This window comes from Squalius cephalus (assembly GCF_949319135.1).
Source record: "Squalius cephalus genome assembly, chromosome: 4".
NCBI classification, from domain to species: Eukaryota; Metazoa; Chordata; class Actinopteri; order Cypriniformes; family Leuciscidae; genus Squalius; species Squalius cephalus.
In genome coordinates, this window is record NC_137125.1 from 8441530 (window position 1) to 8454302 (window position 12773).

General features: G+C 36.1%; 1 protein-coding gene across 2 annotated transcripts in view; it reads left to right on the plus strand.

Annotated features, from left to right (window-relative positions):
• Positions 1-741: 741 nt before the first annotated feature.
• Positions 742-12773, plus strand: part of LOC307157240 (NLR family CARD domain-containing protein 3-like) — a 41000-nt gene continuing 28968 nt past the window's right edge. Inside the window, exon 1 of one of the 2 annotated variants that reach the window (XM_079869096.1) lies at positions 742-873. The gene's annotated coding sequence lies outside the window, so the exon portion shown is untranslated. The remainder of the gene's footprint in view (positions 874-12773) is intronic. The other variant, XM_079869097.1, reaches the window with a different exon arrangement.

The following is a 12773-nucleotide window of genomic DNA, read 5'->3' on the forward strand; positions in this document are numbered from 1 at the left end:
GAGATAGAAGTGCAAGATTGGTGCGCACAGACAGAACAGAAATCATGAGTTAACAATCGCAATTTTGTCCGTAGGAAAATTGCGCTAAAAAAAATGATATAGTATGATGGAATCAAAAAGATTTCCAGTTGAGTGTAAAGCAACATTCAAAGCATGCAATTTGCAACTCCATGTTCGTATGTTGTCTTGAGCTATCAGCCTATAATTTAAATTCTATTTTAAAAATATGCAGACAACTTTGGGAGACAGAATAAAAACACAATAATATAATTGTAAATATTTATTTAAACATGCAAAATTAAAAAGCTTAATATCAGTCATTCATGAGAAACGAACAGTTCTATAGCATAGCATGTCAACAACAACTAATCTGGGAGAAATTTGTAGAAATATGCCTTTATTGTAGGTCTTCCAACGCTTCCTACAGGATCAGGTCTGTACTAGTTCAGCTAAACACAGTACTGAGAAACACATGCTACATAAATGATGAATTACTTATAAAATATATAGTTTACGCTTAACTTCGTTCAACTTTATTACCTGTTTGAAATAAATAATCCATAAAACAAAACGCGATCTGAGGCGCTCACGCTAATAATTTCTGTTCCACTCGCCTGTAGTATTGGTCGCCCCGCCCACGATATGGTCTCGTGAATATTCATGGTAGCTCCACCCATTGGAACCAAATATTTCAGGAACCGAATATGCACTGTAGTGGACACGCACCGTAGCCTGTTTTCTGCTTGCGTCAAAGTTGCAGGCAGGAAAACCATAGAGAGGAAGAGAAAGCGTAGACAGCGCACAGAATGCAAACTCAAACAGGGTGACAGAGAGCCAACACAGATTTTACACTGGCACAAATATCACATCACGGTAAGTCTTCAGGAATTAATCTTCTTCTTATAATAATATCGAGCTCTAGGGATTCTGCTTTTAGTTTAGATTCATTTGCAGACTCTTTACAATCTGAAATATACAGAGGTGGAAAGTAAACATGTAAATGTTCAACACTTCCACTCTTCTGTCGGCCAGGCGTTGATTCACAGACGATCAGCTTTAGTGAGAAGATCGATTATGACAAACAGATGTATTTTTGATGGCTACAGAAAATCTATACTCTCCAATTAAAGTGTCTGGATTGTGATATTTAAAGGAAGAAGCCCGATTAATTAATCTGATAAATTATTTAATGTTTTTATTTCACCTATGTGAAAATGCTCAATAACAATAATAATAAAAAATAATAACCTAGATAAAAAAGTTCGTCGAGACAAACTTTAAGTTGGCTTGAGAAAGTTTGGACCAGAAAGTTTGAAGAAGTTTAAAGTAGTTTACAGTTTAAATTAGTTTGAAGTTTAAAAGTAGTTTAAAGTATAGTTTGAAGTAGTTTTAAGTTGATAGATAGATAGATAGATAGATAGATAGATAGATAGATAGAGCAACATCGGTTGCTAGGGTGTTTCTAGTGGATTGCTAAGGGGCTTATGATCATTTATGATAAAAGTTAAATAGCTAATGATGGTTAAGTGTCTTTTGTTTTTGTTTTTCTTTGTTTGTTATCCTCTCTGTTTTGGTAAAATGCTAATTATCTTTTGCTATGTGTGATATAAAGCTGGGTTCTTTAAACATCAATGGTGCCAGAGAGGATGCAAAGAGAGTTTCCCTCATCAGTTTGTTTAAAGTTAAGAAATGAAATGTCTTTTTTTTTTTTTTCCACAAGAAGCGCATAGCACCGTTGAAAATGAAACAGCATGGAAGAAAGTTTGGGATGGGGAAGTTGTTCTCAGTCATAAGAGTAGTAACAGTGGTGGAGTTGGTATCCTGTTTTCTAGAGATTTTTTTACCCATTACTTGTGTTACTGTCGCTTGTTAAAAATACAAGCTTTAATTTTGAAAGTGTAAAAATTACTTTCATCAGTGTTTATGGAGAGACCAGAGGTGGCACAGTCCTTCTATGAGGGTTTTAAGGTTTCTGAGGAGGCTAACGCAGAGTTGGATGCACCGATCTCTGCTGATGAACTACATTCTGTGCTGCTGTGCTGAGTCTAGAAAGCGGTAAAGCTCCAGCCATTGATGACCTTCCTGTGGACTTTTATAAAGTTTTCTGGCCTGTGATTGGCTAAGATTTGTTGCTTGTTCTCAGGGACAGTTTAAGTAAAGGACATTTACCATTGAGCTGCAGGAGAGCAATCCTCACTCTTCTTCCCAGAAAAGGGGATTTACAAGAGATCAAGAACTGGTGGCCGGTGACTCTGCTCTGCACTGACTACAAACTTTTGTCAAAGGTGTTGGCAGTGAGACTGAAAAAAGTTATGGAGCATATTATTCATGTTGACCAGACTTACTGTTTACCCAATAGGTTGATATCTGACAATATCATTTTAATTTGTGGTGTTTTGGACCTCTCCGATTCATTGGGTTTTGAAATTTGCCTGATTTCAATTGATCAAGAAAAGGCCTTTGACAGAGTTGAACACCAGTATTTGTGGCAAACGTTAGATGCGTTTGGGTTCAGCTCTGGCCTTATAAACATGATCCGAGTCTTGTATAGTGACATTGAGAGTATTTTAAAGATCAACGGTGGTTTAAGTGCTCCTCTTATGCCTGGTTCAGATTACAAGATTTTTGTGTCTGTTACGATAGTCACGGTGTCAGATTACACGAATTTGACTCCTAAAATATTGTCGTGTCGTGGACAAGAAACATGTCAGACTACACAGCAAAAACTCCTGGGAGTTTATATGAGTTCATACTCAAGAGTGTAAAGTGTTAAAATATTAAATTAGCCTAACACTCAAGAGTGTTAAAGTTAATGAGATAATTAAGTGATTAATTGAGTGATGATTGAGCATTATTGAAGACACCTAATATTAACAAGCTGAATCACTGAAGGAGAAAATCACAAATTGTAAGTCACCATTATGTTGATCAGTGTTTGCTTTAGTTGGGCTCTTGACCCTTTACATTAGATTTATAACAGTCAGATGAACAAAGAAAAAATGTGATCTGATGGTGTTGGTTATGTTTTGACATAATCATGTTATGATCTGAAAAACGAAACTTATTGAGATAGTTTGGTTTAATTTGTTAATTACAGCAGCTCTGTGATTCTACAGCATGTGATTTTCAGTATTTTTCATATAATCCAAAATATTTAATAAACATTGTTCTGATCAAAAGACTTTTAAATACATTTATTTAGAAACACAGACATCAATAATCAGCCTGTGAATCTCAACAATGGTGACAATAATAAAGCATGTTGCAATGGCTACCACCAATCACAACTCATTACTGGCTCCCATCATGCATTGCGGTATGAATAAATTATGATCTGATTTGTCTAAGTAATTTCCTTTTCCTAATTGAATATTCTGCTCGTCACCATTGTTGAGATGCATAGACTGAATCTTGACGTCTGTGTGTGCCTAAACAATAGATTTTCTTTTCTTTTTTTAAAACAACTTTTAAGAAATCCTTTGTATTATATCTAAAATTCTGGATATTTATGTAGAATCACAGTTACGCTGTAATCAACAACATAAATCTACATCAGAAATAAGGGTCTTAATGAGTTCAGTGATCAAGTTCAAATGATGATTGTCATAACATAACCAACACCATCAGAACACTTTTTTTCTTTGTTCATCTGTCAGTTATAACTCACAAACAGCAGTCAAACAAAATCTAAAGTTTATAATATAAGGGTCAAGAGCCCAACTAAAGCAAACACCCATCACCATAATGGTAACTTACAATTTGTGATTTTCTCCTTCAGTGATTCTGCTTGTTAACATCAGGTGTCTTCAATAATGGTGAATCATCACTCAATTAATCACTTAATTATCTCATTAACTTTAACACTCTTGAGTGTTAATTTAACACTCATATTTTAACACTTTACACTCTTGAGTGTGGACTCATATAAACTCCCAGGAGTGTTAATTTAACACTGGAGTGTTTGCTGTGTACACGTTGCTTTCCGACCAGTTATCGCGTTCCGTCACACGCACACATTCACTCGCACACACACCTAGATATTTAAGTTCTTGAATTTTTTCTATTGTTGTTCCATCAAGAAGGCTAATAGACCAGTTACTTAATAGCGAAGGATCAGGTCGATTGCAAAACAACATGTTATATGATTTTCTCTTATTCAAAAGAAGCTTGTTTGAAGAAAGCCATCCTTGAACCAAATTGAAATCAGATTGTAAATAGTATTTAATTTGTGAAATATCAGAGCTGGAAGAGTATTATACAGTGTCATCTGCATATAAATGAATTTGACAGTCAGAACAGATTTGAGAAAGATCATTAATAAAGATTGAGAACAAGAGAGGACCTAAGGATGAGCCCTGTGGAACACCTCTATCAATGATCTTGAAATCTGATTAACTTCCCAGAAAGGAGACACACTGACTTCTATTATGAAGAAATGAATTTAAAAAATAATAAAGAGCTCGAAGAAAGACCAATAGCATACAACTTATCTAAAAGAAGATAATGATCAACCATATCAAATTCCAGACCATCTGGACCAGCATTGCATCCAGAGCTTAGACTATCAATAACCCGCTGAACATCAGTTGGACAGATCGTTTTAAAACAAAAGGAGCTGCCACACCTATTCTGAGTCGATGTAAGCCCAGCGTAAGTGTAACCAGACAGAGAGCTGCCAATTGTAGAAAAGTGCTGGCTGAATGCCTCTGCAATTAATAAAGGTTCACTCACAGTTTGATTATTTAGTCTAATATGCGTAGTAGAGCTTTTTGTGGATTTATTGGTTATACCATTAATTCTCTTCCAAAATTTCTTCGGGTTCTTAAAGGAGAACTCTGGTCAATTTTAACATTTAGCTCATTTTTTGGTCAATTTGGAGTGCTGTCAATACAGAGAACAACGACAAAAATCGGTGTTGCCTACACCGTGTTATCCTCTTTTTAAAATTTGCACCCTGTTGACTTCAATGGGGCAATATTTAAACCTGCTTTTAGCCTCTTAACATCCTTGATGTGTCATTACAAGTGCACAGGTCATGTGAGTGATTCCTTCAGAGTGAACACGAGTGAATCTGACTGCAGTAGATGTGAAAGAAATGGATAAAAATTATGTTATTTAAGCCAGCGCAAATACCTGTGTTTGCATCCTGTTTTCGGTTGAAGTCCAAAGTAGTCGATTGTTGAGAAAAACTCGGAAATCGACTACTTTGGACTTCAACCGAAAACAGGATGTAAATACAGGTATTTGCGCTGGCTTAAATAATATAATTTTTTTAAAAGTTCTCCTTTAAAATCAGTTGATAGGCAGTCCTTATAGTAATTTGCTTTAGCATTTCTTGTTTTGGTTTTACATTTATTTCTTAACTCCTTATATGCATCCCAGTCAGTAGAATCCTTTGTGTTACGGTATTTTTTCCAGGCTTTGTCTCTTTGTTTGAATAAGTATATAAGATCTCCTTTAATCCAAGGTAGATGTCGACCCTTGACCTTAATTGATATCCAAGGAGCATGCTTGTTAATAATCTCAAAAAACTCGGTATAAAAAAAATTCCAAGCATCTTCCACAGATGGAATTAATTGAAATCTCTCCCAGTTTATATTTAATATATCCTGTATGAAGAGTTCAGGGCTAATTTTATCAAATTGTCTTACTTTAATCAATTTAGGAGGAAGACGAGGCACTTTGATATTCCAAATACAAAAAATCATAGAATGGTCACTAAAAGAATCAGGTAGAACCCCAGATTGTAAAATTCGGCCAGGATGGGAGACTAAAATCCAGTCAAGCAAAGATGAGGAACTGGGACCGACTCTAGTAGGTTCAGTTATGAGTTGAGTTAGATTTATACTGTTAAAGAGATTGCGATCTTTTTGAGAGGAGCGATCAAGCCAATTAGAATTGAAGTCACCTAATATAATCATTTCACAGTTGACATCTAAAGAATTAATGGTAGACAAAATACAATCAGTAGTTTCTGCTGGCCCAGATGGAGGTTTATAAATATTACCAATGATTAATCGTTTATTTTCATGAAAAATGATTTTAACAAAAAGGCCTTCAAAATGCCGGGGATTTTCATTTGGAAGAACACGTTCTGCAGTCAGATTTGAGGATACATATATTAAGAGGCCCCCACCTCTTGAACCTCTATCGTTCCTAAATACTACATAATTGTCAAGTTTGACTTCATCATCAGGAATATTGTCGTTTAGCCAAGTTTCAGACAAGGTGATTACATGGGGTTTATTATAGGTAAGCCAGGCTCTCAATAAATCCATTTTCGGTGGCAAACTCCTAATGTTCAAATGAATAACATGCAGCCCTTTAGCACAATTCATTATTCCAAATATGTGTATAATCAGGCAGTAAGAGTGCACACATAGCATCCTCGCATATTGTGGTATATAGCAGGCGGAATAGCTGGAGAGAGAGGCAGAAGGAGAGCAACAAACACAAGCGCACACACGCACTCACACATAGACCGGACAGGAAAGCGCATATGGCCTTGGAGCGAGCACATACTGCTCTTTCCAAATAATTAATAATAGGAAAAAACAACAAAAAAAAACAAGATGCGCAGCTCAGTCTGCATGGCTCAGCATAATGCGAGCATATCAAAATGAAAGAACCAAATCTACTAACAGTAAGATAAAGGGCCTTTATGAAGTCGCCAGAAGACAAGCAACCAAAAATAAGATAATAATAATAATAATATGCCTCGACAGCTTCATAATTTATTAGCTTAAAAACCCCAAAAGTAGGCAATTCCGTAATTATTCTAAACAAATTATTTATAGGCACCTATCATACCTAGTTTACATAATTTAGATTAACCCATCTTTTAGTGTTATGCCATTTTGCGACACTTGTGTTATGCTATACGGCAAACAATAGTAAAGCAGCTGCCACTAGCATCACACATAAACAATTTTGCCAGAAAGAAAACAAAAGTAAAACAGCAGTCGCCAACACAGTAAATTCTATCAGCGACAAGATTGAGCATATGAATCATAAACTCCATGCCAGTCCGATGATGAAATAAGTCGCCAACTATGACACACTATACGCGATGAAACGATCGAATCTTGCGTCCCGGGCATTAAAGTTCATGGGGGGTCAGACAAGGATGTTCATTATCTGGTATGCTGTACTCAGGGTTGGGGAGTAACGGAATACATGTAACGGCATTATGTAATCAGGATACAAAAATCCAGTAACTGTAATTCGTTACAGTTACGTCAAAAAACGTAGTAATCAGATTATAGTTACATTTTGAAAAAAGGATGAATACTTTCAGGATTACAATGGTTTAATTTAAAACTTAATAAATCAGTATTTTGGCATAATAGCTCTATATTAAGCGCTGCTTGTTTTACTTCTCGCCTGGATTACTGTAATTCCTTGTACTTGGGTCTTCCTCAGTCATCACTTGCTCGGCTCCAGATGGTCCAAAATGCAGCTGCAAGGCTGTTGACCGGGACAAAGAAATACGATCATGTCACCCCAATTTTAGCCTCGCTTCATTGGCTCCCGATCCATTTTAGAATTCAGTTTAAAATTCTGTTGTTTGTTTTTAAAGCTCTTAATGATCAAGCTCCCTTATATATTAGAGATCTTCTTACTCCTCTTTCACACACTAGATCTTTAAGATCTTCAGACAGGGCTCTTTTATCTGTCCCTCGCTCCCGTCTAAAATCTAAGGGAGATAGAGCCTTTGCTGTTGCCGCCCCACGTCTATGGAACCAATTGCCTCTGGACATCCGCCTTGCACCTTCAATTGCTATTTTTAAATCTAAATTGAAAACTTATTTTTATTCCCTAGCATTTTAATTATCTCCTGATGCTGTTTCTGTCTGTTCTGTTTGGTTGTTTCTATGTTTTATTCTATTTTGTTTTTACTTTGTTCAGCACTTTGGATAGCCCTGCTATGTTTAAATGTGCTATATAAATACAATTTACTTACTTACTTACTTACTATTATACAGTAGTTCCTGGTTCTGTTGCCAGTAATGACGCACCCGCTGGTGCATGCGCAAATAACAGCTGTCTACGATCTCCTCAGACGCTGAATGAATCACTGCTGCCAGTAGAAACGTTGCCCGCGGGACAAAACCACTTTCAATTCATGGAAATTCCGCTGATATTTTGTTTTCAAAGAAGAAAATGCAAACAACATGGTTGTACCAAAATGTTCTTTCTTAATTTCTTCTCACTTAACGGGATGTTCGCTGTCTAACGTTAGGTACGTTAACGTAGGGGAACTCCCACTGCCAATGCCCCAAGGTCAGTCAGGCAAATTATGAAAGATCACGGCTTTAGTCAACATGTAGGCCTTTTTAAAATAAACTAATATTTATATTATTTCGAAATTTAAAATGTTGTGTTTTTTGTTTTTTCCTTGTACATGTTAGTTAAAAATAAAACAAAAATAATCTGTAATACCATACAGTAGCCACTAGATGTCTGCATAGCCCTTTACATAAATATTCAGGGCTGTGTGTTCCCAAGTTGTGGAAATGAGACCTGATGATTGCTTAGTTTCAATAGGTTTTTAGCTACAACATAGTTACTTACAGCTATATGACATTTTCTTAAATAGTTTATATTTTGCAAATATTTTACACCGGACCAAATTCTTGATAAATAAAGGTTTTTAAAAAATATATATTTCTTCTTGCTTGACTTTATTTATATATGTGACCTTGAAGTAATCCAAAAGTAATCAATTACATTACTTTAATATTGTGGTACTTGGATTACGTTACTGAATACTTTTTTCATGAAGTAATTTGTAACTGTAACGGAATACATTTTTAAAGTAACCCTCCCAAGCCTGGCTGTACTCCTTGGCCATAGAGCCTCTTCTGCGCAAATTAAGACAATCTCTTTTCGTGTGTAAACCTTCCTGGATGTGAAACAGTTTTTAAATGATCTGCTTATGCCGATGATGTTGTTGTCATTGTCAAAAAACAAGAAGATATTGACACCCTTGTAGAAAATATTAATGTTTTTGGTGTATTGTCCGCTGCTAAAATTAACTGGGGGAAAAGTGAAGCTGTAACAATCAGTGATGAGTTAATTAGAAAACTTGTTTTACCTGCTGGGTTAATTTGGAACAAGGGTGGGTTTAAATATCTCGGTGTTTATCTTGGAGATGATACTTTTGTGTGTAAATATTAGGAAAATGTTTTAGAAAAAGTTGAAGGACGTCTCAACAAATGGAAATGGATCTTGCCACAAACCATTGATGTGTAAACTGAATTTGGTGACACTACAGTGTGTAACATTGAAGTTAATGACTATTATTTGTAGTAGCGTTTTTTGGGTTTTGCACTTTGCAGACGGTCTCACGGAGATCGATTTATATTATAAGACTCGTTTTGAGGAAAATAAGGTTGTAGCTCGTCATCTATGGATTGGAAATAGGTGTCATTTGAGTTTTAACAACGTTTAGCTCATGATTTATTGATCTGGGAAGTTCTGATGTGTGAATAACTTTACTGAACTCCTTGAACTAAGCACTGTCCGTATTTCTTTATTCTTAAGTCCAAGTTCAAAATAAAACTCTATGAAACGCTCCATTGTTAACGTACGGAGCTCTGAAACACTGATTAAACAGGAAGTGTTTGTCCGAACCCGCAAAAGTTTTGAAAAATAAGGTGAGACTCACGATTTTTAGAAGTAATAATACAGAGTTGAGTGGCTCCTCACTTTTGTTGTGCCAAAGGCATGGCGGTTGGTTTATATCATTCATAGTGACAAGCAGCCTTTGGAGTTTCATCATTGGCAGCTCCCAAGCAACTACATAGTAACCAAACAGAGTACCCTAGCAACCGTTTAGCAAGACCTATATCTCTGCAAAATGAAATCATGGTAAACTATGATAATCATGTTAGCATCGTGCTACCATAATGTTAGTAACATGCTAATCACAATAGCATAATGCTAGCAACATGCTAATCATGCTAGTAACATGCTAATTATGCTAGCATCTTGCTAAAACATGCTACCATCATGCTAGTAACAAGCTAATTATGCTAGCATCTTGCTAAAACATGTTACCATCATGCTAGCAACATGTTAATAATGCTAACATGATGCTAGCAACATATTAATTAGGGGTGGGGGAAAAAATCGATTCTTCGATGCATCGCGATGCGGACGTGGACGATTCTGAATCGATTCACAAATGTCAAAAAATCGATTTTCTAAAAATATCTATATTTTTTTTTTTCTAATAACGTAATATTGACGGAACGCAAAAGGCGGAACTATAAGCGGACGTGCAGTGCGCTGACAGTCTGTGGCGTGCACATAACAGAGTCGCGCACATACATAACAGACTCATGATGGCTGAGCGCCAAATTCGAACGGCACCTTCTTCGTTAAAAGCTAACGTATGTAAAATTGGCAATTTCATTGTTACCTATTTAGTATTTTTGTATGAGAGCTGCTTTCTGTATTGTTTAGTTTTCACATCAGTACACTGTGTAAACCGATCTGTTATACGTACGTTATACTGCAATATGTGCAATTTCAGTCCCATTATTTCAGTTACATTTTGACTGTGCTCTCTGCAGATGTTCATTCACTTTTTTTGTATAAGCTGTTTTTGATTGTAGTATACAGCAAACATTTCAAGTCATAACTCTTTATTATTTAGTTGTGTATAAGAGTGGCTTTGTATGTTACTAATTGAAGCTACAGTAAGTTGTTCAAAAATGTTCATTTTGTCTTCTTAATGATTAAATTGGACAATTTTCTTCTAGAAAGACAAGGTGTTCAGGTGGAGAAAAAACGTTTTCTTTACCTTGACATGTTTCGACTGCAACCTGCAGTCTTCCTACACCTGAAAACCTTGTCTTTCTAGAAGAAAATTGTCCAATTTCTACAGTATGTTGGTTCTGATCTACTTCCTAAAGGAAATAAGCCTTTCATTTATTTGTTATTGTTTAGTTCAACTTGAGTCACAACACAATGTGATGTATTCATTTCTGTGTTCTACAGAGCATAAGCTACATACAAATAATTCTGAAGTTATAACTACACGACACAGAAAGTGCTTTGAGTTGTTGTTACTCAATAAAAGAGTTAAGTAATTCAGCAGCTGACTTTTTTTAATACTGCAATCACTTTGTAGTGTATTTTCGTTTACTGTTGTGAAATGGAAAATCAAAAATCGCTAATCGAGAATCGTTAATAATCGAAAATCGACTAATCGAATCGGGACTTCAATAATCGTAATCGAATCGAATCGGGAAATCAGACAGATTAACCACCCCTAATATTAATCATGTTAACAACATGCTAATCATGCTAGCAACATACTAATTTTGTTAGCATCTTGCTAAAAAAACTAGCTAACTGCACCCTAGCCACCTAGTGGCGAGTTTTGCCACTGTAAGCACCACTCATATTTTCTTCAGAAAATGCACATTCTAGTTTATTATTATATTCATTCCCAATCCCAACCTTCTGAGTCAGTACACAAAAGCTGGGCATTTGTATGCTGACCAAAGGAACTTACATTATCCTTACAAGGTAGAGATACATGTGTTCATGTTTAAAATTATATGTTTATCTCATGATACACAATCCTCATTCCTTAAAGAGAATACTTCAGTCAACATATGCATCAGTGGAAACCAAGCGGCAACCTCCCTGTCTCTCTCCTGAAACCAACACGGAAGTGAGTTAAACTGCAATTCATTGACTGGCCGCTTGAGGCTGGCTGCACAAGTGAGTCAAATCTGTATCTCCCCCATGTTAAAATTACCAACTTTACAGCAGAAAAAAACATGTTTACAGCCTGGATCTCTCTGTGGCTTTGGTCTATACAGCTAATTTTGCCCTTCATAACAACTGTGAGGGGGGTGAACTTTTTTATAACTCATCCGTTTAGTTGTTTAATATTTAAAGTTCTGCAAGGGTGTGGCCACTTGAGTGACAGGTGGATTGCTGCTGATGTCAATGCTAGCCATTTGTCTGCTGTTACTAGCCGTCACTTCACCTCAGCAAATGTTGCTGCTGAACTTGCCATCTCTGCCGTGTTTTGTGTTTTTTCCCGGGATTATTTCATTCAATTTAATACACCCATTAAAGGGGTCATATAATGTCATTTTTGTACAAACTAATATGATTCTTTAGGGTCTAAATTAAAAGGTTGTAATATACTTTAATTAAAAATTCTCATTAGTATTGTAAGAAAACACTAATTTTACCTGGTCAAAAACAACTCTGTTTTCAGCACACCGTTTCAGTGCATGTGTCTTTAAATGATAATGAGCTTTGCTCACCCCGCCCCTCTGTTCTGTGTGCACACTGTTTGTAACACAATAACCATAACGCATTGTTTATTATAAACATGGGATTATGAATTATATTGAGAACGTCATACATAGAAAACATGCCGTAATGTACCCTGAAAAAAAGCAAGCGATTTGCAAAGATTAATATAAAGAATAATATAAAGGTTAATAAAACGTTACACTCACTCACTTCTTCTGGGGGTGCAGCAGGAACACGAATAGTTGGTACCGATCCTTTTTTCAGGAGCAGCTTCTTAGCAAAACCAGCTTTATACTGACCCTCGTTTGTAAAGCAGTCTGGTGAAATGATTCGCGCAAACATGAAAGCATTGACGTTGATCGCGGGAAATTCCCTTCGAAAACAAACTCAGCCACTGCGTCTTCAGCGGTTCGGATTTAGGAACATCAAAATGATGCTGTGTTCGTTATTACACCCAAGAACACCACAATTGCTTAGACGCCATT